This window comes from Plectropomus leopardus, chromosome 2 (assembly GCF_026936395.1).
Source record: "Plectropomus leopardus strain MGB_pleo_1.0 chromosome 2, ASM2693639v1, whole genome shotgun sequence".
NCBI lineage: Eukaryota > Metazoa > Chordata > Actinopteri > Perciformes > Serranidae > Plectropomus > Plectropomus leopardus.
The window spans coordinates 2,919,897-2,946,278 of NC_142177.1; the positions used below are offsets into that span (position 1 = coordinate 2,919,897).

The following is a 26,382-nucleotide window of genomic DNA, read 5'->3' on the forward strand; positions in this document are numbered from 1 at the left end:
ACTGCTGCTGAGAAATAAAATAACTTAGCCTGTGCTGCATTCACAGACCCGCCAATACCTCCGAATTTTGAGATGGGGATACAGTATCAGCTCCCACCAGCAATACACTCTCATTCTGTGGGAAACACATTTTGAAGTTATCACTTAAGGGATACACTGAAACTTGACATATCAACAGTGCTGTGGTAAACTTAAAGAGATGTTAAGGTGCAAAAAAACAGTTGGTTATGTTGAGGGAAGATCATGTTTTGGTTAAAAATACCCAGTTTTCGTGGCACAATCCTTGCAGGAAAAACAGAGACAGCTTCCTAAAAAACACCCATGTTTGGTGGCTAAAAAGCAACTTGAAACACAGCGATAACTCACTGAAAAAACGAGCAGTTTTGGCGTTTGCTGGTCTCAGACAGTGGCCTGCAGCTTGGCATCAGCCAGCCCCTCCACCACCTGATGACAAAGCCAGCTCATATACAAAATCACTTAAGAAATGTTCAAATGAAATATTGGAAACATGCAAACGTAACATAGTCATGGTTTGCAGAAACGTGCGATACCAACACTGTTTTCTGGTGACTGCACTATCATGGTCACATTCAGCTGTGCACCAGAACAGTGTCAGAAGCAGTTGTGTGAAGAATGACACTAATTTGGCAAACACTTCCTCTGAAGCCTGCTGAGGCCTTGAGGCAAGCAACATGAGCAGGCTGACAGCCAGACTGTTTCAAATTCACATCTCAGCCAGAGAATGCTCACTAATAGTCTCGGAAGTGAAAACAACATTTGGAGGTAGAAGCTGCGCTAAATCTAATGGATGTTTACAACACACATTTACGGTAATCTTTTCTATGATTAACTGAATTTTGCCCCATCTACTCCATTTAGATCAATAAAGGTCAGACTACTGAGTAAGTGTAATGCAACACAAACAGTAGCAACACAAAGTACAGCATCCAAAATTACTGTGAAGTTGAATCAACACCCATCATAAACACTCCACAAAAACTGAACATATGAATCTACATGAGGGTGTGATTTAATGCTGCTATGTTGGCTTAGACTACATTAGTTTTAGCTAGATGTACTTCATAAATTAGCAAGTGTGTGCACGCCACTCCCTGTTATGAATGTTATGGTGATAATATATAAAAACACAGCCAACGAATGTGGTTTCTCCAGCAGAAAACTAGCTGTCAGGTTACTGCAAAAAGCCGATAGTAACCTGGTTACTGAAGTGCATGTGAAGGCGCTAATGCTGCATTCATGTGATGTTGGAAGATCAGAGTTTCTGAGTTGGGAAGTAATTCTTCCGATTTCGTTGTGTTCATGAGCTTTTAGGTCGTAAAATGGGAACAACATGGAAACTACAATAAAGACGGATTGCATTTTTATTGCTGAGAGCGTTTAAACAAGATATTGATGGCTGTTTCCAGTTTATTTATATTTTCATATATTATTTTATTTTTTATATATATTATATTTCTATATTTAATCTAGGTCACTCTACATGGACAGCAGTTAACATTGACACCATATCTCACTTAACATGTGATCAAATATTGATATTTAATATGTGAATTAATAGAAAAGTTTCTAACTTTGACCAAACATTGACTTTTGTTGACATGTTTATGCATTTATGATGTCAAGTCAGCAACTTGTGTTATAAAATAACGTTGTTATTTATGTTAGTATACTCGCCTGTCATGCTTTATAGTTCAAAGTTTGCTGCAGCCAATAGATGCAGATACTAAAATGTGCAACTACCAAAGTAAATGATAGCAACTACAAACAAAATATATAATTTTATTGTCACTTGTTGAAACTGTTTCCATGCTTTCTGCCATTTCTGCCGCCCTGAAACGTCACACAAACGTCACTACTCAGAAACTTTGGTATCATTGAAATTCCCCAATTACCCTCTCGTGATTCCGACTTTGCAGTGCTGTTCATGTGCTCAGAACTCGTAAATACAATATTTCTGAGGAGCACGTGAAGGCAGCATAACTATGTATGCCATGATGTAGTCCAGCAGTTAATGTGGTAATTAAAAAGCTCTGAGTGAGAAAAATGATACTATGAAAATGCCATCCTCTATCAATGCAAACCTGATCCTACTTCTGACTTCTAAAGCCAAACCTCAAACCCTGATTGTAAAATCTTGCACACATTGTATGGAGCACACCTGGTCTACACACACTCAGCAGATCCTCCAGCCAGCCCCGGGTTCACCTCCAGCTGCGTTTCTGCACGCCTCACCAGATAGCGTGCCGGTTCAGGGCTTGTAATTCAGCTGGTCTAACCTGCTCTGAAGGCGCACTCACTCTGACAGTCTTATCTTTTGTTTGATGTGGTGTGTGAGTGACTGAATAAAGCCAGGAGCTGCTCCATATTCATGACTCTAGTCACAGGAGAGGGGACCAGACAGATATACACACACACACACCCCTCAGGCCTTGACAGCTTGTTAATGCTACTTGGCCTCGCAGTACGGGATTTCACGCCGGCAGCACAATGCTGACTCGGAGAACTGAACCAATAGTGCGGCCGCAAGATGAAATGTGATTGGTCCAAGTTTCCTAGCAACAGAGAGTAAGACAGCATCCCCACTAACATCCACATTAAAACTTCCCTTTCCTGTCTTTTCCTTTCCTATGTGTGTGTCGATGTCATAAGCCAGTCAGCAGACCCTCCCAGCACCAATCAAAACTCTTTAAAAACATTCTTTAACAATGCTCCCTCAGTTAGTATAGCCGTCTTCCTAAATTCAAAAAACTTTGAAACAGAATGAAGCTCAGCTGAATAGCATATTCAGCTGAGCTTCATTCTGTTTAAAAGTGTCAAATAAAAAGTTTTGTGAACTCCTTTAAAGCCTAACTGAGCACACTGTCTCTGAATTTATCACACCTGTGAGGTGGGATGGATTATCTCAGCAAAGCAGAAGTGCTCACTAACACAGATTTAGACAGATTTGTGAACAATATTTGAGAAAAATGTGTCTTTTTTGTGTATAGAAAATGTTTTAGATCTTTGAGTTCAGCTCAAAGAGCAAAAACAAAAGTGTTGTGTTTATATTATTGTTCAGTATATAAGTTTAAACTTTTGACAATATGGACATTACACACAATGTTAACTTGGTAAGATTCTCCAAAATTCAATCATTCAGTTAATTTTACTGAAACAATGAGCACCAAAGAAGATGCTATTATCAGCATATTAAACAAGAAAGATGCAAAAAAAAAGAGAAAAGACTATTTTTAAAAACACACAGGAAACATGTCCAGTGAACTACACTCATAATTATATATTTAAAATTTGTTCTGAGCATTTTTTCAGGTCATTTCTCACTTTGTTTTTTTGTTTCGTTTTGTTTTGTTTTTTTTGTTTAGTTTGTTTTAAATGTTATTTTTTGTACTTTTGTACAGATTTCTTGCTAACTCCTGGGTTGTTTCCTCTTCTGTTGCTCATGACCTTCTTCCCATGTTTTTGGAAAAAAAAAGCCAATTTGCCAGGGGTTGCAAGGATTTAATAAATAATTTGTATTTCCCATCTTTGCTAAGTGACAGTGTTGTGTGATAGGAATGAAAAGCCTGTTGCATACAGACACCTGTCCCAAATATAAGCTTGTTGGGTTCAGTGATTTAGGCAAATAATGGCCTGGGCTATTAATTGAAGTTTTATGTCACCTAAGTTCTAGATACATCACAAGGATAAAAGAAGGATGCACCTGACTACAATTTGGGGCACCACAGCAAAGGCTCTGAATACTGATATACATGAAAATCTGCAAATATTTCACTTCAGTTCAGGTTTTCACTTGTTCATTATGGGTTATTGAATGTAGACTGACATCCAAAAATGGCAATTTCATCCCTAATATTATGATAGAGGACACGCATGGTGCTTACATCTTGTCAAGTCCTGCTGGCAGTTATGTTGATTCACATTTCACAGAAAGTAAAAATTGGAAATGAATCAACAAAGCTGTGGAGCTGGGATTATTCAATACCACACTAAGTAAAAAGAAAAGCCTAATACCACAAGTACAATAAAATGCAGGCTACATTAAATTCGGCAAAATGGAGTGCAGCAGAGTGAGGTCAAAGAGAGAAAAGTCTGTGTGTCAGGGATTATCTTTTCTGCCAGCTTTACTGAAGCCTCGTTTGACTTCTGCTGCGGTTTAATGATCATGCTCATGATCTGGCACTACAGTTGACCCAAGAACACACATGGTGCTTGGATCCAGTCAAGTCCAGCTTGAAGTTGGCTGGATTTACACTGAAAGTGAAAAATAAAGATAGAGCAAAGGGGCCTTCATTACTGAATCATCTTGGCATGACCTCACTGTTTTCTGGGATAACAATTGTACGTGCTAAAATAGTCTAGTCCTCTTTTCAAATGTGGAGACAGTTCTTCGGATTATTCAACAAAAGAAATGCCTAATAGCAAAAATATCCCAAAATGCAGGCAGTGAAACATTGGGCAAAGTGGAGTGCAGCAGAGTGAGGTCACAGAGAGAAAAGTCTGTGTGTCAGGGATTTTCTTTTCTGCCAGCATTACTGAAGCCTCCTCCATTTAACTATTCTAACTTATTCTGTGCTTTAATTACCATGCCCCCTTTTTAATATCGCTCTACAGCATTGAGATTTTAGTTTGACAATTATCTGGGATTATCCATAATCTGCTGCTCAAAGGTGCATATTCATCAGATTTTGGTTGGTTTTTTTTTTGCTCAAAAATGCAAAAATATGTAACATTGATATTAAGTCCTTTTTCAAAAATGTGTTTCAGGTAGAATAGTAAATACAGTGAAACAGATCCCAGACACCTGAGACTCTCCTTTTATCATCCAGTGTACAGTGTGTCACTGGAGCATTAATATTTAAGAAGCATGACACAAAAGCTGACAGCTGAGACATGTTTGGAGACGCTGGTCTTCTGCACATCTCATCAGTTCTCAGTCGCCCTACTGAAACCATGACATCATCAACGAGTTCGCCAATCAACTGAATATTAATCCGTCATGGCAGTTACTTATAAATCAACCTTTATCACTTGGACACCTCAACATCAGTTGTGCTGCATTCAGACGCCTTTCGCAAACATTTACCTCTTACACCTGAGAAAAGCGGTTTCTTAACAAAACATGACCAAAAAAATAACAAAATGAGGAAAGAAAGAAAATTTCCACAAAGTGCAAACACTAGTTAAAGGTTAAAGGGGGGTTATTAGATATTACATTATATGATATTATTAAAAATAAAATAAAAAAGTAGCAAAGAATTTTGATAAAAGCTATATTTATACTTGTCTTAATTATCACAATTATGTTACAGTATATGTATATGTATATGTATATATATGTGTGTGTGTGTGCGTGTTTGTTTTGTGTTTTACTTTTTTTATTTGTGTGCTTATTTTTAGGTCATTTTCTTGCAACTTTTTACTTATGATTTGCTAATTTTTGGGCCATATCTTGATAAGTTACCTGTCACCTTCTTCTTCTTCCCAAGCTTTTGAAAGACATCAAGCCAATTCTCTCAGGTTTCGAAGGGTTAAACTAACAATATTGATATATTTTAGCTTCTCAACCTGTTAAAAAAACTGCAAACATCACTCTGGAAAGCGACATAGGAACTCCTAATATCTGATATCCTCTAGACTTAATGATCAGTTAATCATCACTTTTAAACAGATAAACGACAGTTAAACATTTCATTAAACATACAAATCTTGAACAATGGTGAGAAAGAGGTACACAAAAAATAACAGGACTCTCCTGGAGCAGAAACAGCATGACTGACAGCACTGCAGCACAAGATCCAGTTATTATTAGGATGAGTAGTGGGAGAGGGCCTGCAGCCAGGCAGCCGCAGACCGACAGATGGATGTTATCAGAGACAGGGAAAGATGGGCTGAGAAGCTCTCAGGGGAGAGGTGTAAATTTTGGACAAGCTGTACAGAGAGAATATGGAAGAACTGACCAAAAACACACTATCATGGGAAACTGTCTCTATTGTTAACTTCCCAGTCAGCACTGTTTCAGTGTGGGTTAAGGAAGCTCAAAGCAATATGCAAATTTTGGGACCATGTGTTGATTTGCCACGCCTGTCAGGTGGAGGGATTATGTTGCTCACTAACATGGATTTTAACATATTTGCAACCAGCATTTGTTAAAACACTGTATATCTATTGAATGCACAAAAAAGTCTTGGCTTTTAAATTTTTGTTCAGATCAACATGTTTTCACATCTGACTGGATGAATAAAGAGTTGATTTCCACCAAACCAGTGGAAAGACAAATGTTACCTAATACAGTTTTATTTTGTTTAAGCTGTGTTTACATGAAACACCCCCCACCACCCACACGACTGTGTTTTGTGCCATGCATTTACATGGGATAAGAGTGGTCTGTATTTCCCATGGATATGATGGCACAGTCATGTGTAACTCCACTCAACACAACACAGGAACACCACACAGCACGAAAGCTGGGATTTACACTGTTAACCTCATTTTCTCTTTTTAAAAATGTGGTTAAACACACAGAACCGATTTGTGCACGCATTGTCACGTCATCCATGTCAACATCGTTACAAATGTCATTCTTCTGAGAGAAATGACCGTCCTGCACCCACAATGCTGACAAAACTTCCACTGATAATCTCCAACGCAGCCTTCATATTTCTTGACAAGGAAAGAGGCTTCCTCATCAGGGCGACCAGAGGGAGGGCAACATGCTGCCGCGACAACGCTTTCTGCTGCAGACGCATTTTGTATTTTATGTCTTTTTTTCCCTTTAAAATTAACTGGTTAGTTACCGTTGATGAATGTCAGTAAAATTAACCAAAACTGTTATCCTTATTTTCAATTATAACAATTTTTAGAGGTCCCCAAGTAACTTCAATTCCAATAAAGTAAATAGGGCTTTAGTTCTGTAACAGAGAGAACGCTGACTTTGAAAGGTGTATTGTTGCACGATCCTTTTGTGAAATTACTTTATCTATTTATTGGACATGCGACACATGGAACTATTCCAACAAGTTTTTTTTTTTTTCAGTCGGTACGGCTGTAACATAAATCAATCCCCAATTCCTCTCTAGCAGCAAGACAAAGGACACCTCTCCACGCTTCATACTGCTCCACTGCTCATTCGGTCGTAACTGCAAAAACTTATTTCAGTGAATTTATGACTTGCCACAACAACAGTTGCAAAGGCAAAGGTACACATAAAAATACGAGGGACAAGGTAGATTTATTAGCCTTTTTTTAAAACCTAGTTTAAAAAATGACATTAACATTTGTCCTTGATCCTGCTGCATAAATGGCTGCTGCTCTGACCATCCAGCTACACTGATATCAATGGAAATATCACTTCTACTCCCATTCCATTTCAATACCATGAACATACTCATGTGGCGCTCACCATCAAACACTCATCAACATAATACAGCCTCTCTGTCTGTCTCTCTATAAAGCAGTATCCCATAATCCTCTTTCTTTTACAACACTGCTCTTTTCTGAGCAGCTGTTTAAGTGCTCACTGTGGCAACCTGAGGGGAACATTAAAGCCAGTGTTCTTGGAGGAAGGACCGCAGAGGTGATTTTGCAAAGCATGGATAGCATGCGCACAAGCACATGCACACACACGCGCACACGCGTACACACACACACGGACATACATAAAGGCTCCTTTCTGTTCCTGTCTGGGCAATAACAAGGGCAGCACGGGGAGAGTGAAGGGTAAATGTTAGTGTGACTGCTGTGTTGTCTGCTCCTTTCTGAATGCTGTGTGTGTGTATATGTGTGTGTGTAAAATACACCGCTACACAAAGAGCTTCTTTGTGGTCCCATGCGGCTAATGCTGCTTTTCCGTAGTGTTGCCTTCATAAAACATCAGGGTGTGCGTTGCTTATGGAGCCAGGCCTGTTGCATAACATATAAAGGTGAGCATGAAGTCGTAAAACGGTTTGAAGACCGCTGCTGGACCTCTTTTCACCAGACTGCTACAAAAAAATCATGGAGGGCAGTAAAAACTAAATGTGCATCCCCAACAACACATCAGAATAAAACTCATTATCCCATCGAAGTTGGAGGCAGACATGCTGCCAGCCACTCCGAGTTTTGACAAGCCATGAAACCATAAAGAGCCCCGGGGCGCTCCCACAGCTGCAGACACATAATGGGATGATACAGGGGACTGATAACCAACACAAACATAGTACTCAAACAGTCGGAGTCGCTGGAGGGCTCAACCAAATATAACTAATTATTTGTGAATAAATCTGTTCGGCAAAAAATAACAACATGCTCAGACTACTGATTCTCTCAAAGGCAACACCATCGAAAATCTATTGGAAATCTGTTTCCTATAAAATAAACACAGACAATGAGATCTGCCCACGACAGGTAGCAGATTAGTGTGCTTCCTTGTTTCTAACAGAAGCTGCTCAGTCATTCAAAAGCTGCTGGTTTGGTCATAAAAGAAACTAAAGTCCACCAAACATCCACTGGGAGCTACGGCTGTAATGATCCGTCAATCCTGATCAAGTTAATGATCATCCAATATCGTAATAGTTTTACAGGCACAGTTCGGATAGAGAAAATATCAATCCATACATCATATTAAAGATACACCTTCATTTCAAACTTCTGTGTTACATAATGGCAAGCAGCCAAGAACAAAAAGATTTGATATATTGATATAATATTGTATTGTGATGAGACTGAGGGCATTTGGGGATAATCTCTATACTAAACACATTCCTGCTGACCTCCACAGCTGGTCACCTCTCTTCATCAGGCTCTGTTAGATGCCATGGGTTCCTCTTGGAGGTGAGCATCACCGTGCTGGGACCTGCTGCTGCCGCTTTACCCTAGCTGAAGCGCTTCTGGCTGAGAGAAGAAAACACAATGCTACAGCCAATTATGGAGCCCAGGAGGTTCTTATAAAGAGCTCCTTACAATGCAAATGTAGGTAATATTTCTGAATATGTCATAGTGGAGGGTACAGTGTGTGTGTGTGTGTGTGTGTGTGAGAGAGAGAGAGAGAGGAGGAAAATGAATTCCATGGGCCTCTGCTGAAGCATTTTGAAGTATCTGTGCAAGTTCACATTGTTAGAAAACACCCTGAGATGTGCGGAGATATGCCTGTGTGTGTGTGTGTGTGTGTGTGTGTGTGTGTGTGTGTGTGTGTGTGTGTGTGTGTGTGTGTGTGTAGGCCACAGTGTGTCACATAATCTAATGCAACACCATGACAACAGCAGCGAGTTACCTTTCAGTAGAGAACAGGCTCAGAAGCATGACACTGTCTGAAGCTATGAGTAATCTCTCACAACAAACCTGCTCTGCCACAGCAGACCACCCTGGAGGTGGACTTGCCATCGTGGTTAGGGCCACCCTTGGTGAGCGCGCCCGTATGAAGCCGCTGCTGGCTGGAGCAAAACATGCTGGTCCCACCGAACTTACGCACAGAGGAATGTCATTGAAATGAGATTTGAATGAAAAGAGAAACACAGATAAAATCTCTGCATGTTCCTGTCTGAATCCAGACTGCATACATGTTTACTTCCCAACTAACTGTGTATGTGTATGTGTATGTGTCTGTGTGTGTGTGTGTGTGTGTGTGTGTGTGTGTGTGCGTGTGTGTGCATGCATATGTAGAGAGAGGGAGAGATATCATCACAGTGACGACTTTCTCTCACCTCTGCCTGTTTTACAAGCAAGAGATTTTCAGTAATATGCTCAAGGACACGAGCTTCAGTCTGGTTAATAGGCTGTGGAGGAGCAGACAGAGAAAAGGGGGGAGGGACAAGGAGGAGTTATACCTCCTCTCCATCACCCATCCTTCAACACACATCTGTCACTCACTCCCTCATACTGTCAAAACTGTCTGGATTTCCTGAGCACAACCCACTGTTTTACCCCCATTTTTTCTCTCCAATCTGTCTCTGAATTAAACAAAAGAAAAAACAAGAAAATTACCTGAAAATTAGTTTTCAATAAAAATAAAAAATAAAATAATAAAATAAAATAAAAAAGAGACAGAAATAAAGAAAGAAAAAGAAAAGAAAAAGACGAAGAAGATAAAAAACGATTAGAAATGACTTGAAAAAAATGATTAAATATAATTCTGTAATATAATTTTAAATATGTTTATGATACTTATAATAGAGTTTTCCCCTAGATTTTTTTCTTTTTTCCCCTCGTGTTTTAACATCATTTCCTTAATCTACTTATTTCTTGCAGTTTGAGGAACATGTCTTACTAAGTTGCTCATTGCCTTTTTCCCATGTTTCCCATTTGCTCACAGTTAAAGGTTTAAATCATTGTGAAAGGTGTCTTAAAGTAGCACAAGAAAAGTAATGTTGTTTCAAGTTTCAAAGTGTTAAATGAACACGGGTGTGACCGCACTAAAACGAGGGTCTCCTCTCTGTGTGGTCTGCTTGTGGTGTAAAAGCAGAAAGAACTAGAAGAACATTGTTAATCCACTTGGGGAGTTTTTTTTCACTCTGTTACTTTTTCTTTACATACACACACACACAGGATCTCCAGATATGCATTAATGGTTAAGGTGAGACACCAGGCTGCATACCAGGCAGGGGTTTGCTGCTTTGCTCAAGGACACTATAATATAGTTTCACTACTTATGAATTTAAAAGGAGGCATGGCTAAAAAGGGTCCAGGAACCACTGGTTTATTACTTTATTACTTTTGACCTTGTATTTTAATGTTCATTTTAACTCATTAAAAAAAAAAATCTCTGCCTAACATCTTCCCTCTTTACCCACCCTACAGCCAGGTGGCCCACGATGCACTGCTTCCATTGTATTTGCTTGTAATCAATGATACAATCTGCACAATTACAGAAATCACTGATTGCACATTTATATTATTTATCTGCCAATACTGATAAATACAAGTGCTCCTCTTTCTATTAAACTTATTGTATGTAGTGCAAAGCACGCACCACCACAACACCTAGTGGTGGAGGGAGAAGGTACAGGACTGTAAACAGCCAGCAGCCAGCAGGCAGAGAGAGACCGTGGGGAATAATGGCATGTGTTTTACATCTAACTTGATGAATTAAGGATTTTTGGGACCAAAGCGGAGCCGGTCATTGTTGCAACAGTGGACTTACTAACAAGATTACTAACAAAAGCAACCAAGACAGTTTGTGTGAGTTTAATTTGTTTCTGCCGAGTTTGAATGAAATGTGTTTTATGATGAGTTACCACATAGTAAAGCCTCTTCAGTCTCTGTGACTGAAAGTTGAATTCAAAAGATGTATAGCTGTATTTCTCTGTTTAATAAAGAAAATAGGTGTGAGAATATACATTTTCCTAAACATTTTAGGGGTTTGTATTGAGTACTTATTAGTCTGAAAAGCTGAAGGACAGGTAGCGCTGACACTGATACCATCACATACCGTATACCCTGGTGAAATTTCAGGAAGGTATGAAGGTATATGAATCATTAAATATTGCCCAAGCCTAATGTTCACTTTAGACTCGCTCCTCTAAACTCCATTTCTCACTCTGCTCTGCAGTCTGAGAGAGCTGGCAGAACAGATGCAAGAAAACCTATTCTCTTTCTTCACTTCATAAATAGTGCAGCATCTCCGCGGCTCTGGGCATTCAGAGTTAAATGCTCACACAGGGAACATTCCCCTCGTAGCTCCAGCCTCACCTCCTCCCGAGAACACACAGTGAAATCTGAACAGCACAGCATGCTCTTAAAGGTGAACCACAAGGAATGGGCTTTAAATTATTTCTGTTACACTAGACAATAGGGAATGTAAAAATCTAAAAAGGTCTTGGAAATTTATCTCTGTTTGAAAAGAGCATGACTTTTTCCCTGTGAGGAGCACACAGTGGAGCAGCCTGTTTTAGCTGTGGTTGGATATCTACACAATAACGTCACTGTGTGTGCTGCTTGTTGCATGGTGATATTGTTTGGATTTCGGTGGTTCTTGCAGTGTTCTGGGTAGAAATTGAGCAATATCTTGGTGGCTAATTTCAGCTATGTGGTGGCTGCAGGACTGTGGATTGGGCATTCATCAAATGAGAGGTTACAGGACCTGACGCGCTCCCATTTGGAGGAAGCAGAGGCGCCTTCACACCCAGTTTTGGGCATTTGATGGCATTGACAGGCTGACAATGTATGCAACCTTGACAGTTTTTACTACTTACTGAACTGTGCTTGTAAAACTGAGACGAGGAAACTTGGAGCAGGGTATCGTTTGATTTTTTTTTTTTTTCAGCACTAGTGCCTAACTGAAATCTGTTCTAGTACAAATATCAAAACAATTATTTTCTCCAGACAGGCCAGATAATGTTGTCATTGACTTTGTCATGGGGAGGTGGAGGAGATGATGGATAGTGCCAAACCTAGGCGAGACACCTGCCAAGCTGCTGACCACTGTCCAAGACCAACAAACAAAACTGCTTGTCCATTTTCAGCTACAAAACATGGGTAATACAAGCTAAATACGATCTTTTCCAAACCATCAACAAGTGATATTGTGCCTAAACCTAACCAGACATTTACTACAGCATCGTTAGAAACTAACGATGAGCAGTGGAGTATTTTTTACACTTAAAAGTATGAATGTAACAGTTTTGTTTCTACAGTGTATTTTAGACTTGACTGTAGGAGCTGAGCTGGAAATTCCAGCATTTAAAAAAAAATACAAAATCTTCAAAATGCCAAATGTATGCCATATGCATGAACACAGCCAAAACTGGCAAAAAATGAAATGTGTGTAAAATGTGCCAAACAGTCCCTAAGGGTTCAAATAATTTAAACAAATATATTTCAGATGTTTTGCTCATTCTATTGAAAGTAAGGGAACATTCAGTAATACTGGAGGAACTGAAAGGCTGTAAGATATTGGCAAAGCATTGTTTCAGCACCAGCAGTGAAACTCGTGCATCATACCGGCTCTGCACTGGAAAACTTTCAAATGATAGCCCGTCACAGACACAATGGGGAATACATGAGAGAAGAAAAGTCGTGTTGGCGGTTAATAATACTGCAAGGAGAAGAAGGAAAGCCACATCTGCATGTAGACACTCATGCAGGGGAAGTGTAAGTGTGTGTGTGTGTGTGTGTGTGTGTGTGTGTGTGTGTGTGTGTGTGTGATATTAAGTGTAGAGTTGTAGAATTGTAAAAAAAAAAAAAAAAAAAATCTCACAGCACCACTCTAACAGTCTCATTCATCATTGTGCTCCAGTCGGCACAGGGGTCACCAACGCTCCACACCAACACACACAGACACACAGACAGACACACACACACACACCTCATTATACGGCAAAGCAGGGGATAACAGCATCCAACGCCTCTGCTCTGAATTCACCCAAAGCATCATTCATATCTAAACAAGGTCTGAGTGACCTGACCTTGGAGGGCAGGCAGCAGCCAGCACTGTGCTTTCATCCAGCCAGGAGGCAGGAACACAGGTACATCAACAACAGCACACAGCCAAGAGGGGTGGACAGGACCTCTGCAACAGCTATTTCACTGACAACATTCCAAATATTTCAGTGTTTACTAAAAAGAGTTACACAAAAAAAAAAAAGTCTGACCTGATCCTCTGTGTCCACCGCTGTCAGGGTGTCAGTGCCTGGCCACAGCGATTCACAAGGAGTCGGGTTCCTGGGGTTGAGCAACGATGGCAGGAGAGGGTGGCACCAAAATGGAGATGTGACTTTATACACAAGAGGAAGAAAGACAAAAGATTATCCTGGTCAGTATCACAACCATGAAGCACAAACACAGGCGAAAAGCATCCAGGTAAATGGCATCTTACAAGATAGTTTGATATTTACAGAGCAACCAATTAGCTTTCTGCACTTCAACCAGGGAGAGGGGAGAGACTGGCAGAAAAAGTTGTGTATTAAATCTCTTAATCTATGAAAAAAAAACACATATATGTAATATTCAACTTGATTCAAATCAGAAGAAGAGTTAAATATTAAGTTGTTATGCAATTGTTAATAAATAAATAATGAAATAAAGCAAAATAGAACCACTAGTGCTTTAACTTTTGAAGCACCTGGCTGGTCTCGGGCAGGATTTGTCAGTGTTTTTGCTGTGACTTTCCCGTCAACAGATGCTAGAAGAAAGTGAGATGTCAAATATATTGCGGTTTGTGCTGTTTGCAGACGAAATTTGTTTTTAGTTCAGGAGATGGTCTGATGAAAATAAATTATCATTAAATGTGAAAAAAATCGAAGTTCGGGGTTTTTGTCAATTGAAAGAAGGATGAAATGTTTTCACTGTCTATAGACAAAGGTTACATTAAAAGAGTAGGTGGATTTCCATTACAGATTTGCACAAAACTTAAACAATATTTTCAAAATTTCGATAAAGCACAATTGCGAGATGACTGCTTTTCCAGTGACTGATGTTATGTGACTTCTCTTGCCATGTTGTGTGAGCGATAATGGAAAGGCGAGCCCCTTATACGTGGGAGCAGCCTCGTATGAGGGATTTCTGGGAGGCGATAGTCCACTATTTCACAGAGGAATTATGGATTCCAAACTTCTGAATGATCTGTTTGTGCAAGTTGAGGGTTAATGGAAACCTGCCTAGTGTCTCAATTTAGATTTTTGGGTGTGATAATGGATGATAAACTGTCATGGAAATCCTACATAGAGCATGTTAAAGACAAAAGGTGTCTAAGCATAATTTTGTTTTGAAAAAAAAAATAATAATAAAGTAAAGTACGTGTTAGATTACATGCAAAGAGAACTCTGTACTGTTCACTTGTTTTGCCAAACAGAAGTTACTGCGTGTGGGGCACACACACATGAGTAACGTGAAGTCATTGTTACTCATGTTCTGTATAAGAGAAAAGAGCAGTAAGAATTATTCATGAAGCAGATCCAAGAGAACATACGTAACAGACCGTTTATTACATCATAACTATTAAAATTTTAAAATTTAGTTGAGGTACCAGTTATGTACCAGAAAATGTACAACAGTTGCTTTGTTGTTATTTCTGAAGACGTGGAGCATAAAGGCAAATTTCACTTTAAGCACCAGTATACACAAACTAAATTAAAGCAGAAGTGTTCTTCAGTGGTTGCCATCAAACTGTGGAATTTCTCTACAGAATGATTTCTAGTGTTGTAAAAATATTGTTCAGTTCAAGAAAATGAATAAAGAAAGAATATTCAGACTATATGAAGATGTCGGGTGGAATCTGTCCCCTCATTGAAGGTGAATTATTGTGTACAGCTCTTGATACTTCTATATGATATTAATCATAGAACTATAATTAACAGGCCATCTATTTCTTTTGTTTATATACGTTTGGAGAAAGGGGCAGGTAAAACAAGAGTTTTTCCTCTCCCTGCTCCTTTTAAGTTATGCCATGTGTATTAAAGTTGTTCTTAATGTAAATTGGATTGTTGTACTTAAACACAAGTGGAACAAATAAAAACAAAATGAAACTTAACTGATACAGCAGCCGTGTTTAAAATGAGAATCCCTTCAATGTGAGTGGGAAAGAAATCAAAATGTCTTTAATAAAATTTAACTTAATAAGAATTATATAAAATTACAATTTATACTATTTATAATGTTTGTGACATTTTACTGCGGTGCAGTGAATATAATGGATATACTGGCCACGCCTCCTGCAGTGAAAAGCGACGTGTCCAGCAGCTGGCCCTTTGACTCCAGTGCAGGCAGCTCTGAGCTCTGACCACTGGTTCAACACTGTTGATAATGGGATCAATGAGATTACACAGCATCAGGTGCACAGCTGCCCGTGCACTGATAAACTGGGTGAAGTGTCCACACACACCTACACACACCAACACCTACACACACACACACACACACACACACACACACACACACACACACACACACACACACACACACACACACACACACACACATAAACAATCTCCTCTCCATGTTGTGACAGACTGCCTCCTCCCAGCCCCAGGAGGTAAAACCCACATCCTTCTCCACTCAGAGAGAAAAATCCAATACGTGCTTGATTCACAGAGCTGAACGTGGAGGAGCCGCCAATGCACCTCACCACCCCCATCTGCATGTACATGACAGTCCCAGTCAATTCCCAGTGAGACCAGTCCAAACCAAAATAAAGACAAAAGGGAGGTGGGAGTGTGTGTGGGGGATGATTAGGAGCTGGGACAGGTCAGGGGCTTGATTTATGACTCATCCCATCCGTTGTGGTGCAATCAAAACGCACCAGTGGTCCCATTCTGCATCCATATCCATCTCCACTGGTTACAGAGTGAGGGAGGCTGGGAAAAAACAGGAGTGTGTGTGTGTGTGTGTGTGTGTGTGTGTGTGTGTGTGTGTGTGTGTGTGTGTGTGTGTGTGTGTGTGTGTGTTGGGGGTTGGCTGGTACTGTGTGAGCACCTCTCACCCCTTCTGTTCCAATAAAAGGGAAGAACAGCTACATTAAAAACACAATAGGCCCCCTCCCAGCCCCCATCGGTCTTCTGCTGGCAGCAACTAACAGTTTGCGTGTCTGTATTGGTGTGTGTGTGGAAAAAAATGGCAATCACTCATAAGAACATCCAAAACGATGCCCACTTACAATTAGAGTTGGGCAATGGTTTCTATTTTCATATCATCCAATCACAGTCACTTGAGGTGGACAGTGGGCAGTGGGAGTTGTTGGCGATAAGGGGAGTTACATCACAGTATGCCATTAAAATGCATGCAACGAACATACCATCTCATGTCAGAGGATATTATGGTTTTTACCCAAATGTCTAAGGTGAACCTTATGGTGTATTCACACCAAAATTACAGTGATTACTTACAGTGGCTACAAAAATGCAAATTTGCTCTCGGGTAATTAAAATGACATGGCCCGAATGATACAGAGATGTGAAATCCACGCTATTCTTGCCTGAGAAAAACCTCTTTCCCACTAAAATTAATATGTGCACATGGGTTTTTTAAACAAAACCTGCTAAATATTTGAGATTAGCTGTATTCCCACTGCCACTGAACTCACCGCTTGAGACAGTCTGCATTTCGTGTGTGTGTGTTTTGTTGTTTTGTTGGTGTGCAGGATCAGAGGTCTTTGAAAACTTTTTCTTTTCTTCTCTTTATATATCTTTTACTTATTCAGTCTCTCAAATTCTGTGCAGTCTAACTTGGATCAATGTTTTTGCTGCTTAGGAGGAGACGGAGGGTAATTAGTGACGGTGCGTCATTGCATCTCACCGGTTAAGGAGCTGAAATGAATGCATTCACTCAGAATGCATCAAAGCTAATTGGAATCGGAGGCAATAAAAACCTGTGTCAACTGCAGAGTCATTTGAATTGGGTGTAAGTGCTGATCGTACGCATTCCCATCGACTTATTTTGTTGAGTTGCTTCTTGGCAAAATACTCTGTTTTAATTAAGGTGATCTTTTATTGTGGATAATAACTGTCTGATAGTACCAACTGAGGAGGAAAGCGTTAGTAAGTACCGCCGTGTCAGTATGAAAAATAATGAAGAGTATTGCCATCTTGGTTCACACTGGTTCAGAGCCTCCATGTTCACAATGTTTACATCAATTATATTCAAGCTATCAGTTGTACTTAAATGCAAACCAAAGAGCTTTTTACACAGAGATCGTGCTTATCCACCAAGTTCCTTTTTTATACCACCCCTGCATTTTTACACAGAACCAAACGACAGCAGCATCATTCTGTTCCAGTGTGTGATTTTAGGCAGCATGCCAGCATCACCATACAAAAAGAGGCATGAAGGGTCTGACATTAACAACAACAGAGGTGGCCTCTGGTGTGACATATAACATACATAAAAAAATAGTCGTGCACCACGCACATCCAAAACCAGTTAAATATTCGCTGCTGGACAGAACAAAAGTAGATACAAAAATACAGTCAGCACACAGATGATGCTCCCAACATTTATTATCTCCACATGTGACTGACTCTATTTTTTGTATTTTTGAACAATAACAATGACATAACATGTCAGTAACAATCATTTACCTTATCTGTTATTTGGCAACTGATCTGGTCCGCCGCTTGGAGAGTAGGGAGCTCCGAAATCACATTGTTTTCCCAGTTTGCAGACATTAAATACCTCTGTTCTTCTTTTTTGTGCTAGTCAATAACTGCTAACAGCTGCTTTTTAAATCTCACAATCATAACATGCTGTCAAAACTTCACACCCCTCCTGCCCATAGCTATGTCCTCTGAGATGTCCTGTTTATACAGGCAGCATTTCAGCGCTGTTACTACCTCTCATCGTTATCGTTATAACCTTAATAACATTCTCAGTGAATGTACAGGTACAAGTTGATGTATCCTCGTTGTTAAATAATGTATTCTCTGTTGGCACACAAATACAAACACACACACACACATGCAGCGCACTCCTTGAACAGTAGTGCAATGCACTACAGTCTCCTTAAATGTGACAGATGAGCTTCTTGTTAACAGATCAATAAAGAGGAATGACTGGCACATACAAACACACACACACACAAATACCGTATGTGCATCAGCCTGCAGTATACAGCCAGCCTCCTTCTGCCCGAGCAGGATCAGAGCCTCAGCTGAGTACACTCCTCCACTCATGCAGGTTGCAACAGGATAATCAGCAGGCAGATTTGTGTGTGTTTCTGTCCTACAAATACACAATAGGACAACAATAGACCTCCAGCCACTGAATACAACCACACCCTGACTGTGCCGTAGACTGTGAGCAAACACATCTCTGTTTGCTCTTGTCTCCAGTGACAGGGGGAGACTTTGTCTGCTCTCTTTAGGTCACATTTTATGACATGCAGTCCATAACCGATCCTGATAACTGCTCTCGCTCTTGCCTTTTAATTTTCACTGTATTTTACTGATTGCCCTTCCACGACCTGGGACAGGGTTTACCAGCCGCCTCAGGAGGGGTGTCAACACTTGAGTGCATTTGCTGTAAAGCTGCAGCCTCATTAACTGGGACCACAAAGGAAAACACTGAGTTTGTGGTTTCACTGGTAAACTTTCCTAAGAGGCATTGTTTTAAAGCAATATTATTCCTCTAGTTTTTATCATCTTTTAAACAGCTATGACATTCTGCTGACCAATATCAATGCTTAAATTTGGGGGTGTGGCAACACCATAAAACACTGCACAAGTTAACACCAGACCAACATACAAATTTTAAACAAACCCCTGGTTTAAGTTATCCTGCCTCTTATATGGCAATGAAAATGAACTTCAAGGTACCAAAAATACCTGCAACACAAGTTATTACACAGATGTCTGTAATAATACTGCATGTTTTAGTTCTTTTCTCCATGTAATGGGGTTAAACAATTTGGTTAAATATGACAATGTTCAATGTTTAATGTTTTGATGTCTCTCTGGCAGTTCACAATGACCCGATGTGTCTGCTTTAATGTCAAATAAACCTCAACATGCATCTTAAAAGAGTGGAGTTATTAGACATGATCCAAAATACAGGTGACATGACCAGACAGTACAACGACACTGGTAACAGTATGAAGCTCCACCAATCAGCAAGTGGACATGTCCAAAAAGCAGTTCATTCACTCAGTCTTACATCAAAAAACACATTCTCCTCCTGAGTTGATGATGACGCACCACCTGATAAGTGGCAATGCAACAATACCAGACTTAATGAGACTGAAATTCCACCCAGGCTCTAACACCGCGCCCGTGTTTAGCATGGGATGCACTGCGGCCTCGATGTGGGTGGTATTACAGTATACCCGGGTAGTTAGAAATCCATATGGTGTGAGTTTAAATAATGTCAAAAATATGATAATTTCTATTAACTTCATACTGTAGAGGTTGTATTGAGGATGCTTCAGCATGCACTGAGCATCACTTGCCAATCAAGGAGGTTACACCCAGGCCACACTGCATGTGTGAGCAGAATGTGTTCACATTGGCAGTGTTTGTTGTTGCGGTGCCGCTGCAGAACTGCCTACTTTTATAACTATTGTATCTCCAAAATTAAAAGCACATACTCCACTCACTTATGAAGCCATGCAATCTACTACATAGAAAGTAGTAGTAGAAAGAAATCCATAGTATGGATTTCTAGAAAGAATTTTTAGAAAGAAATCCATAGTATGGATTTCTTTCTCTGTTTAATAAGGAAATTAGGTGTAAGATTATTACCTTTTAATAACACACTCACATCTTGTGAGTGTGTTATGTACTGAGTTGACTAAAAATGGCCAGACAACCTGCAGGAAGATGCAAAATCGATGGTAGTTATGTAATAGGGGTCGACTGATATTGGTTTTTCAGGGCAGATACAATATGGATTATTATTAATTATTAATACCGATAACCAATATTTGGAACCAATATGCATTAACAAAGAAAAAGAAAATCTTTCTGTCAGTATTTAGAATTTGAGATATATCAAACTGCAACACAAAATTTTATTTAAATGTCTTTAGCAAATATTTAATCACAACCATCATACACAGTTCCCCTGCAAGTTCTCTAAAGTTTTACAAAGTAAAAGTTCCTTCCATACTGACACTTAATTTGCACTTTTTAATTAAATAATTTTATCAGGGATTATTAAAATGAAAAACGCTGATACGGATAATATGCAAAATGCCAAATATCAGCCCCAACAATCAGCCAGGCTGATAATACATACTACTACATACAAACATACTAGGGTGGATGTAGCTCCAGTTTGCATAACATCTGTGCTGCATCTCTGTGAAGTGGTGATGAAGAGATTTTGAAATCTCAGGGTTCCAAATCTGCAGGACCTAATTAAAGGGAGAGCCTGGCTTCTCACAGGAGCACTTCATTGTGTTGATGTGGTTCAGGCCCACACCACAAAGAAAAATGTGTTTATTTTGTCTTTGTCTGAAACTGTCAAGGGGGAGAAAATATTTGGATTGCCTGTTTAAAGCTTCACAACAACTCCCCTATACTTCATCTTACCCCCGCTTGTCTGCATATGTGTGTGTGTGTGTGTGTGTGTGTGTGTGTGTGTGTGTGTGTGTGCGTCTGTTCAGTGGTTATGGGAGTCATATTGAAAGACTGACAGTCTCTCCCACACACTGTTATCAGCCCAGTGGCCTGACAGCAGCCTAAATACGAGTCATTGCTCTGTCCTCCCTGCTGACCGCCTAAGATAGAGGCCGCCTCACAGCAGCAGCTCCATGGATCAGCGTGACTGATGCTACACAAATGTTGCCACCGTAAAGCACTCCACATGTAATCACACATTACACAGTAAATTCATGGAGACTTTTAACTCCAATCCATTTTTTACAATACTCTGTTTACACTGGGGCTATATTAAGCATTTGACAGCCACAGCAGAGCTGCAGCTTCAGTGTCAGTGTCAGTGAGTTTGGATTGTGTGTGTCTTCTCATGCTGTGTGTGGAGGTGTTTGCACAACCAGCAAACAGCAGATGAGGATACAAAGTGTATTTGGTTTCACAGGCTGCTGGTCGCCACTCCTTTGGATCTGTGGGCTTTGAAGGAGTCAGGTAACAGATGCACAAGCTGGCAGTAAACTACAGACCTGTAATTACACACTCTCTCTCACTCACACACACACAAACATCTAATCAACATGTTAGCACAAACACACACTCAAACACATGCAGTACTGCCTCAATTCCCAAATGTCTTCATTAACTCTTCTTCACACTGGCGAGTCGTCTCTGGTTGGCCCTGTTCTCCCAGCTCTACTACTACAATCACAGCTCCTCCACGACTAAAGAAGAGCCACCCCACAACCAATCTGCCTTGCTAATCAGCTTCCTTCAGGCAGGCAGGCAGGCGCAGGCGCGCGCGCACGCGCACACACACACACACACACACACACACCCCCACACACACACACACACACACACACACACACACACACACACACACACACACACACACACACAGCCTGACATTGGCCGCCCCGTTCTCTTGTGAGTTTCAATAATCTGCACGTTGAGGCGGTTGTGATGGAGACTCAGCAACCTCCCTGCTGAGATAGGGTCCACCCACACACCCCTGTTTAATTATCCCTCCACGCTCCCGGCCTTCTTTGGGACCCCCCATTTGCTACAAAATATGTTTGATAGTTTCATGGAAGTCTTGCACTGCAAGCCAATATGTCTGATCACATAAAATACTGTAAGGCAATGTGGCATTTCCTCAAGCATTAAATCTAGAAGGCACTTGGCCGGAAGAATAAACCATGTAAATTCAGCAACAAACCTGTCCTAATGTCTAGTATTTAAAATAGGCTTGGGTAGTATCACATTATTACAGTATACTAGGGTATTTAGAAAACCTGATGTTGTGTTTTTCAATACCATCATAAATACAGGCACTCCTATTAAACTTACTTTATATAGTGCACAGCATGCACCACCAGAGCTCAGTCTCTGGTCTCTAGTATCACTTCTTTTGGAATAAGGGCAAAAAATGTTTTGGTTTTTTTTTTTTTTTTTTTTCAATTTTGTGCATGTTAACAAAGTCACTGAGTCCAAAGCAGACGCTCTATTATCCATCCATCCATCCATCCATTTTCTTCCGCTTATCCGGGGTCGGGTCGCGGGGGCAGCAGCCTAAGCAGGGAAACCCAGACTTCCCTCTCCCCGGCCACTTCGTCCAGCTCTTCCCGGGGGACCCCGAGGCGTTCCCAGGCCAGCTGAGAGACGTAGTCTCTCCAGCGTGTCCTGGGTCTTCCCCGGGGCCTCCTACCGGTGGGACGTGCCCTGAACACCTCACCAGGGAGGCGTCCTGGAGGCATCCTAATTAGATGCCCGAGCCACCTCATCTGGCTCTTCTCAACGCGGAGGAGGAGCGGCTCTACTCCGAGCTCCTCCCGGATGACCGAGCTTCTCACCCTATTTCTAAGGGAGAGCCCAGCCACCCTACGGAGGAAACTCATTTCGGCCGCTTGTATCCGCGATCTTGTTCTTTTGGTCACTACCCAAAGCTTGTGACCATAAGTGAGGATAGGAACGAAGATCGACTGGTAAATCGAGAGCTTTGCCTTTCGGCTCAGCTCCCTCTTCACCACGACAGACCGGTGCAGAGTCCGCATTACTGCAGACGCCGCACCGATCCACCTGTCGATCTCCCGTTCCATCCTTCCCTCACTCGTGAACAAGACCCCGGTACTTAAACTCCTCCACTTGGGGCAGGACTTCGTCCCCGATCCGGAGGGGGCACGCCACCCTTTTCCGGCTGAGAACCATGGTCTCGGATTTGGAGGTGCTGATTCTCATCCCAGCCGCTTCACACTCGGCTGCGAACCGATCCAGTGAGAGCTGAAGGTCACGGCCCGATGAAGCCAACAGGACCACATCATCTGCAAAGAGCAGAGACCCAATCCTGAGGTCACCAAACCGGACCCCCTCAACACCCTGACTGTGCCTAGAAATTCTGTCCATAAAAGTTATGAACAGAATCGGTGACAAAGGGCAGCCCTGGCAGAGTCCAACCCTCACCGGAAACGAGTTCGACTTACTGCCGGCAATGCGGACCAAGCTCTGGCACCGGTCATACAGGGAACGGACAGCCCGTATCAGGGAGTCCAAAACCCCATATTCCCGGAGAACCCCCCACAGGACTCCCCGAGGGACACGGTCGAATGCCTTCTCCAAGTCCACAAAGCACATGTGGACTGGTTGGGCAAACTCCCACGCACCCTCAAGGATCCTGCCAAGGGTCCAGAGCTGGTCCACAGTTCCACGACCGGGGCGAAAACCGCATTGCTCCTCCTGAATCCGGGGTTTGACTATCCGGCGGACCCTCCTCTCTAGTACCCCCGAATAGACCTTACCAGGGAGGCTGAGGAGTGTGATCCCCCTGTAGTTGGAACACACCCTCCGGTCCCCCTTCTTAAAAAGAGGGACCACCACCCCAGTCTGCCAGTCCAAGGGCACTGCCCCCGATGTCCATGCAATGTTGCAGAGTCGCGTCAGCCACGACAGCCCCACAACATCCAGGGCCTTGAGGAACTCCGGGCGGACCTCGTCCACCCCCGGGGCCCTGCCACCGAGGAGCTTTTTGACCACCTCAGTAACCTCAGCCCCAGGGATAGAGGAGCCCACCCCCGAGTCCCCAGGCCCTGCTTCCCCAACGGAAGGCGTGTCGGTGGGATTGAGGAGGTCTTCGAAGTATTCCTTCCACCGATCCACAACGTCCCGAGTCGAGGTCAGCAGCGCCCCGTCGCCACCATACAGTGTTAACGGAGCACCGCTTCCCCCTCCTGAGACGCCGGATGGTGGTCCAGAACCTCTTCGAAGCCGCCCGGAAGTCGTTTTTTCCATGGCCTCGCCGAACTCCCCCCACGCCCGGGTTTTCGCCTTGGCGACCGCCGCCGCCGCACTCCGCTTGGCCTGTTGGTACCTGTCTGCTGCCTCCGGAGTCCCACAGGCCAAGAAGGCCCGATAGGACTCCTTCTTCAGCTTGACGGCACCCCTTACCGCCGGTGTCCACCAGCGGGTTCGGGTGTTGCCGCCCCGACAGGCACCGACCACCTTACGGCCACAGCACCGGTCGGCCGCCTCAGCAATGGAGGCACGGAACACGGCCCACTCGGACTCAATGTCCCCGGCCTCCCCGGGGACATGGTCGAAGCTCTCCCGGAGGTGGGAGTTGAAGCTCCTTCTGACGGGAGACTCTGTTAAACCCATTGTATGTAGTGCACACCACCAGAGCTCAGTCTGTGGTTTCTAATGGTGGAACAGACAGCTGACCTGAAAAACACTAGAACACCCAGTGGTGGAGGGAGAAGTTACAGGACTGTGAACAGCCGCCGGCCAGCAGGCAGAGAGACTGTAGGAAATAACTGCATAACTTGGTGAATTAAGGATTTTTTGAGTGGTTACCTCATTGTTCCAATCTCTTTGATCCCTTATCCACCAACACGTCACACACTTAATTTAGAACATTTGGAGCCTTTTTACAAAAAATAAACTGGTTCAGAAAACATAAAGCTGGTTCCCAGCTGGAACCCCCAAGGGGGTGCTTGGTTTTCAGGAAAAAAATGTGTAATAACAGAACAAAAGCTTGCAGATAAGCACTGCGATCCTCCATCAACAAGCCAAGAAAGACAAGAAAATTGCTAGGACAGTGGTTTTAGAGCTGCATTTTAGATCCATAAAACATCTTGGACTTGACAGACTTCCAATGTGTGGGCATAGACATGTGGGTTGAGTTTTTAATAACAGGTAACATTAATGATAGAGGACAAAAAGCAAGCGTATCATCCTGCCAGGGGACACGAGTGGCTTCACTGACAACTGACTGTCCGACACCATTCAGAACAGCATATTAAAAATGTTGGCACATGCAGTCTTAAAAGAAATTGTGTCTGAGGAGAGGGAGTGCACATTCTTTAATGGAACCAGCGATGTAAGTACCTCCGAGCACTTCTCTGTAGTCACTCCTGTGTGCACATACATAATCATGTGTGCACATTTATTCTGTGCAGTTCCCCTCAGCAAAAACATGTTCTTGCATGCATAAATGGGACTGTGTTTAAAGAGTTCATAAACAGATGATCACAGTGGGGGCTGGTTTGGAGAAGTCAACTAGCTCAACCACATAAGTGGCTGAAATAATCAGTGCCGCTGTACATTATAATCCTTATTTGCATTATGATAACAGACGTTTCTGCAGACATTGCACCACCTGGATAATCGAGATGTACTGAATTTTGAGTAGTTTTGCTTTTTGGCAGATCAGCATTTTAACACTTTATGTGGTTTGACATTTGAACATTTGAAAGATTTCACACATGGTAATATTGCCATGTGTGTTGAAAAACATGAGACTCCACATTTCATCACTCAATGTTTCATCTCTGCTGCATAAAACTCTGTAAGACTGAAATATTCTGCTTTGCACAAAAATATCTCTTCAGGGATATTTGTAAGTCTTCACTGATACAATTCTCAACTTCATGTGCACTGGGTATTACTCAGTTTTCTATATGATGACAACATTAAAATGGTGTATGTACAAAATACTGTAGTAGAGCTCTCCTGTGATTCCCATCCCTACGCCTGTTCAGAAGCCTCTGAAGCCTTTTTCTAGGGTAAACACACTAAGCCATGCCATGGAGAGCCATTAGCCCATTTTACACAGAGATGGCGCTATAGAGCTTCTACTAAGTCCCGTTCTTATGCTTCCTTTACGTGTTAACGCTTTAAAATGGGATCTGGCACTGGGGAATGAAAGAAGGTATGATGAGCATGAGTGTATAACACAACAGTGTATACTAGGGCTGGGTATTTTCAAGAACCTCACAATTCAATTCATTTTCAATTCTTTGGGTCACGATTCGATTCGATTCGATTTGATATTGATCCAGCTGCTTCGACATTACATTATTCTTTAATAAATACAAAT

General features: G+C 41.8%; 1 protein-coding gene across 4 annotated transcripts in view; it reads right to left on the bottom strand.

Annotated features, from left to right (window-relative positions):
- Positions 1–26,382, bottom strand: part of plxnb1b (plexin b1b) — a 152,004-nt gene that overhangs the window by 78,544 nt on the left and 47,078 nt on the right. For all 4 annotated transcript variants that reach the window (XM_088082924.1, XM_088082911.1, XM_088082929.1 and 1 more), the window contains one exon: positions 13,584–13,705. The gene's annotated coding sequence lies outside the window, so the exon portion shown is untranslated. The remainder of the gene's footprint in view (positions 1–13,583; positions 13,706–26,382) is intronic.